The sequence below is a fragment of the Gavialis gangeticus genome, unplaced genomic scaffold (genome assembly GCF_001723915.1).
Source record: "Gavialis gangeticus isolate Ggan-Ray unplaced genomic scaffold, GavGan_comp1, whole genome shotgun sequence".
Lineage (NCBI taxonomy): Eukaryota > Metazoa > Chordata > Crocodylia > Gavialidae > Gavialis > Gavialis gangeticus.
Window position 1 is genome coordinate 15,338,395 of NW_017729001.1, and position 6,443 is coordinate 15,344,837.

The 6,443-nt window shown below is 47.5% G+C and overlaps 1 long non-coding RNA gene across 1 annotated transcript; it reads left to right on the forward strand.

The window, feature by feature from the left end:
• Positions 1-4,997: 4,997 nt before the first annotated feature.
• LOC109290428 lies at positions 4,998-5,303 on the forward strand. The gene is made up of 2 exons (XR_002095593.1): positions 4,998-5,084; positions 5,225-5,303. It is a non-coding gene; the product is annotated as an uncharacterized LOC109290428 (long non-coding RNA).
• The last annotated feature ends 1,140 nt before the right edge of the window (positions 5,304-6,443 follow it).

Sequence of the window (6,443 nt, forward strand, 5' to 3'; positions counted from 1 at the left end):
CAAGGAGTGACCAGGAACAATGGTCACAAGCTGGCGGAGGGAAGGTTTAAGTTGGACATCAGGAGGCGCTACTTCACGGTCAGGGCGGCTAGAGTCTGGAACCAGCTTCCAAGTGAGGTGGTGCAGGCTCCCACCCTGGGGGTTTTTAAGAGAAGGTTGGATGACCACCTTACTGGGGTCGTTTGACCCCAGTGCTCTTCCTGCCATGGCAGGGGGTCGGACTAGATGGTCTGCTCAGGTCCCTTCCGACCCTAGAAACTATGAAACTATCTGTTGAGGTCCCTTCTGACCCTAGCATCTATGAATCTATTAATTTTATTCTCAAGAAGATTCAGCTGCTGTATAACTTTGTTAACAAATTTTGCTCTTGCAGAAATTAAAGGACAAACTGATAAACTAGAAGGGAATCAAATTCAGCACAGCTTTGTGCAATAAAACATGCCCATAAAGGCTGGCCTACAACAGCATTGTTTATCTATGAAAATACTAGTAGAGACAAGGGTAAGTGCTTTTGCTCCCGTGCTCTCGGGAACAAGTTTAGATGATGGGGGGTTAAGATTTTCATGACCTCCCTATCACTGGAAGCAATGATGTGGAATTTTGGAAAAAAGTCTGGTGCATACATGGCCAACCCAAACTATGGAAGGAAATTAGGACTTTTTTTTACAGTATTTTTTGTTCTAAAAAGAGCTTTTGGTACTCCATGGCTTCCTGAAGAGTCCCACAGGGTATTCTGTGACATAGAAAATACCCTAAAATTATAGTGGACTATGACACTGGTGATGTTTGGAGTCTTCAACAAGTAAGGAAATGCAAAAGAGTTGTCAGAAAAGGGGCAAAGCTTTAAATTGGTACTTAAAACCTTAATTTGCTGGCTACCTTAGGAGGCCTTTGGAGATTGACTTTGCTGCTCGGGGTAGAAATCTGCATGTCCTAATCTGCATTTTTCCTTTGGAGTTCATCTCTAAGGATTTGATTTAACAGTTCCGTGAAGTAGCTCAGCCATATCCATCCTCCAGCTCCTACTACGAATGTCCAGGTAGGCTGCTAGATGCCAGTTTCCTACAAACTTTTGGTCCCTCCCAGGGGAAAATGAGATCTTAAACCTGATTAATTTCCCTCTGTCAGCACTGGGTAATACTGCACCCAGCAGGCCTAGGAATGAGGTGAAGAAATGTTCTTTAGTCCTACTTTGACCTTTCTGAATTCCCTTTGTTCAGCTGCAGCTATTCACAAGTCATTCTCGTCCCAATGGGTTCAGGTTTAAGAAGCTGCATCACGTGTGTCAACAAAGGGCCCTTTCCATTTTGCATCAGGCTCTATCTATCTTCATCTTGTGACAGATAACATTTAAAAGTAGTACATTAAAAAGCAGCCTGCTTTTCCAAGAGAGGGGTGCAGCTCAGGACCTGTATATTCCACCCCAACATTGATTTGTCTTAACCATAGTTAGCTTTGCTATTTTTTTCTCCCCGAGTGGTCAGTTTTACTCTGGGAGAAAAATTAAGAACTTCTGTACACTTGTTGATTCTCCTGAGGAAGCAGGGACTCTCCCTGGAGAAATTAAATGTCAAAGAAATCTCATGACATTCAACAAGGACAAGTGCAAAGTCCTGCACTTAGGAGGGAACAATCCCATGCACCAGTACAGGCTGGGGGCTGACTGGCTGGGCAGCAGCTCTGCAGAAAAGGACCTGGGGATTACAGTGGACAATAAGCTGAATATGAGCCAGCAGTGTGTCCTTGTCTAATAGCATACTGAGCTGCATCAGTAGGAGTGTTGCCAGCAGATCAAGGGAAGTTATTATTTCCCTGTATTCAGCACTGGTGAGGCCACATCTGGGGTACTGTGTCCAGTTTTGGGGCCCCTGCTACAGAAAGGATGCAGACAAATTGGAGAGAGTCCAGTGGAGGGCAATGAAAAAGGTTAAGGGGCTGGGGCACATGACTTATGAGAAGAGGCTGAGGGAACTGGACTTATTTAGTCTAGAGAAGACTGAGAGGAGATTTAATAGCAGCCTTCAACTACCTGAAGCAGGTTTTGAAAGAGGATGGAGCTGGACTGTTCTCAGTGGTGGCAGATGACAGAACAAGGAGCAATGGTTTGAAGTTGCAGCAAGGGAAAATTAGGTTAGATATTCGAAAGAATTTTCTCACTAGGAGGGTAGTAAAACACTGGAACAGGTTACCTGGAGAGGTTGTGGACTCTCCATCCTTGGAGGTTTTTAAGACCCAGCTAGACAAAGCCTTGCCTGGGATGATCTAGTTGGGGAATTGTCCTGCTCAGAGCAGTGGGTTGGACTAGGTGACCTCCTGAGGTCCCTTCAACCCTAATTTTCTATGATTCTAAGAAAGGCCTGTGACATACTGTACTGCTAGTTTCTAAGGGTAAGGGGCCTACATCATTTGGACACAGGTGAAGCCCTTAGGTTTCTGGAAGGTAGCCACTGTAAACTCAGCAGTGAGCCATATAACTTGAACAGGAAGTAAGATTTCAATAGTACAGTCTAGATCTAGACCGGTAACGCAAACAAGTTTTCTAAAATTGTTTATTTAACTTATAGGAGATTGTTGAAAGGAAAAAAGCCTTTCCGCTATTCACAACTGGAAATGCCAGCACAGCCAGAGTTCACGACACATCTGAAAATCCTTGTTGCCTCTGCTTCAGTGATAAAAGCCTGGCCCTTCCACTTGTCTTTCTCACATACCATGTGGGGCAGAGATGGATGCAGTAGTTGTTGTATTTGCCCCAGATATAACAACTCAGCAACCAATCATGCAGACAGCTAGGGTTCAGTTGGAAGGGATTGAAATAATGACAGATAAGCCCATAACATTCATACAGCTTTCAATCTAGGTTCTTAAGGCTTCATCAGAATAGTGTTAAAGCACTGCCCAGTCAGTAGAGAATTTATCCAGACAATACCCCTGTGACAAAGGGAAGAATTTTCATTTGGTACTAATTAGCACTCAGTGGGTGCGTCAGTATATGTAATTCATGTGAGGCAATAAACTCTGGAGCAGTTTCAGCCGGAGTAAACCGCTCCCGGGCACAGCGTTTACACATGCGCCTAGGACAGCAGCAATTTGAGCCAGGGTGGAGCAGTGACAGGCTGAGCCCACTGTGAAGACATACACTGCTGTTAAAAGGCATTATTGCCTAATGTCAGGGGTGGGCAAAGCAGCATGACTCTAGGTGGCCTGTGGCAGGATCCTCAGACCCACCTGGCCCAGACACTGGGGGCAGCCCAGGCCATGGCACGTGTGGCCAGTCCCACCACCCCCATGTCCAAAGGTGCTGCCTAGCACAGCCTGCTCTGTCCCTGCATGTGGCTCTCCTGCATGCCAGGAGCTGTAGTCCATGCGGCAGTGTGGCAGGGCAGAGGTGGCATGGCAGCTGGACCTGGCTTCCCGGTAGCCTCCACTACCAGTGCTTGGGAGCAGGTGCATGCCCTGCTGCTACTGCTGCTGGCCCCTGGCCCCACTGCCTAGGCACCCTGGGCCCATCCACCCTGCACCCACCATGGTGGGGTGCCAGACAAAGCTGGTGGGCGGGTGGATCGGATAGGGCCATGGGAAGGCAGGGAACAACATCTGGGAGCTCCAATGCCTGATGGACTATCCTGGTATGCTTACCTACACTAATATGGGTGGACTGGAAGAACTCCTGCTCCCAGGATTTCCAAGAATTCAGGCCTCTTCTCATTCAAGAATAAAAAGGCAGACTTGCGCCCCTTTTCTACAACACCATTGATGATACTCAAACAATTATTTTGGCAAACTGCTTCCCCTCTGTTGCCATGGCTGATGAAGGCAGGACAGGGTAGCACTTTATATAGGTGTTTATACACATACTCTGGAGTGTGTGTGTGTTGGGGGTGGGGGGAACACTTTAATTTGAGCAGCTCCAAAAATGGCGGTGGGGGTGTTTTAACTAAAGATCGAACAAACTTTAGTTAAAGCGCCCCCACTGCCATTTCTCAGCATGGGGACACTAATGCACATAATGCTGTAGTCTTTTGGAGTACAATAATTACCATGCTCCAGCAGTTTTGATTAACTGTGTGCGCTCCGATGTGCTGTAATTAAAGCATATTGGAACAGCCTTACTGCATGTATAGGTGCCTAACTGATGCAGAGAAGTAGAAGCTTTCATAGGTGACAGCCTACTTCATCAGATGCTATGCTGTTGCCCATGAAACCTTGTGCTGCTCTGAAGCATTTAGTATCTAAGATGCCACCCTGCCCTGCCTTCTGCCTGACTTCAGACTAAAACAGCTAAATAGATACTTCTCTACTCATGGCCGATGAAGCCTTTCACCGGATGCTTGCATCCTAGGACAGAACTGCTTAACTCCTGCCACAACAGCTGCGGGATGACAGCATGCCTTTTAGATACTAAAGGGTGGGTGGCTACAGATGCCGGGAAGATTAGATGTTGTGGAGCAATACTGGCTCTGAATTAGACCCGTGTGCTACACAACATCAGTGCAAACAAAGGAAAGAGTCTGGTGATGGAAACAAAGGCTCAGACACTTTGAGGATGTTGGGCACAACCTGCAGGACACCCTTTCCTAAATACAGTATCCAGTAGCGCATTATCAAAGAGGCCTTGTGCACCTCCTTCGAGGACAGGGTCCTTTGCTTTATATTTGAGGAGCCCATTGATCTCCTTCGAGGGCAGGGTCCTTTGCTTTATATTTGAGGAGTCCATTGTGACTTGAGGGATATGGGACTCAGTCTGGCAGCACGGGTGCAGTGCCACAGCCCATGAGTGTGTTTCACAGGCCCTGTATAGATTTATGAATTTCTGAAAGCACAGGGGATGGATGTACCTTCACTGCACACGATAGGGCAGCACTGTAGCTTGTTTTTCAGTGTGCAGGGTTGGTTACACAGGGTCTGTACCTCTTTATTAATCTTAAAAGGGGTGGGTGGGGCATACTACACTTGCAATGCATAGCAGCACTTTGGCTCTGGGGCAAAATCAACTACTCTGAACGTAATCTGTGGCAGCAGCATTATGGTGGGGGCTGGAAAAAAAATGCAACAAGGAAATATTCAGTTCAAACAGTTTTCATCAGGTAAACTTCCAGCTACTCCAGCCTTTTTTCTTGGTAACCACTGGGATGCTGGAAAAGGTAGAATGTGGAAGCAATGTCACATTTGGGTTACAGGGACCAAAAGGTAGTCAGTCATCTTCCCCAAACCCACTTTTTGTTAGGAAGGAGCTGGATCTGGAGACCACTGCTTCTGATAGAAGGACATCTTCAGAGTCCGGAGGGATGAAGCTGGTGTGGAGGGGGAGTGGAAGCTTCAAAAGTGCATGCACCCCAGCAATAATGTGCCTGTTCACCTTTTCTGTCAGCTGCTTCTGCTGTTCCCTGACCATTTCTGCCATTTCCCAATTTACAGTAAGTCTTTGCTCTGCCAGCTCTGTGGTCACAGACTATCTTTGTCTCTCTCCTACTACTTAGCCTTGAAAAACCCTCTCCACCCCTCCCCTTCCTTGGTTCACACAGGCTTCCTCTGAACATTTACTCCTTTGTTGCTTTATTTCTTACTTGCAAATTTCCCAGAGGTTGGTCAGTGTCCTTGAGTGTCCGGATGCCTCCGCTGGAAAAAGTTACAAGCAGGAATTGTCTTTTGATCTGTTCCCATGACAGCAAAGATGCCTTTTTTTTTTGCACCCACAACGTTGGTGCCAACAGGGAGCCTTTTTCCACTCTTGGGAAACACAGATGAGTCCTTTTCTACCTTTTCTTCCTCATGCCTTGGAACCACACTGCAAGGCAACTTCCTGGCTCACATGAGGCACTAAGAGTAGGTGGCTGTTGATAACCCAGGGCATACTGTATGCATTCACATTTCTGAGCCTAAGGCCAGGGGTCACTAGACTGAGGCAGTGAGTCACAATATTTTCAGGGCACGACACAGATGGTAGGCAGCAAAGAGGTGGTGTTATGAAGAAGGCAGCCAGTTGCATGTACTCTTTCGCAAGCAGTCCTATGTGCAAGCCCTCATCTTGGGGCATAAACATCTTAGCACATCATAAACGTCCTACCATATGCCAAACGCTGTGGCTAACTCAGGGATGTCCATTTGCATCCTCTGCAATGCTTCTCATTAGGGATGCACCAACAGAGATTTTGGGGGCTGATAGTGATAACAGATTTTTCAGAAGGCATATCAGCTGATACCAATCCGATTTCTGATACAGCTATATACAGCTGGTAAGTCTGTTATGGTGAAAGGGAAGGAAAGAGGTGTGGGAGGCAGGGGCTGGTGCTGCCCCGGTGGGGTGGAGAGGGGGGCACGGAACAGAGTCGCGGCTTATCCAGGGGGACACAGGTTGGGAGGCAGGTCCCGCCATGTGCGCAACCTGGAAGGGCATGTGCCCCCAGATCTGTGCAGGGGGCAGGGCGGGGGGGGGGGGGGGGGGG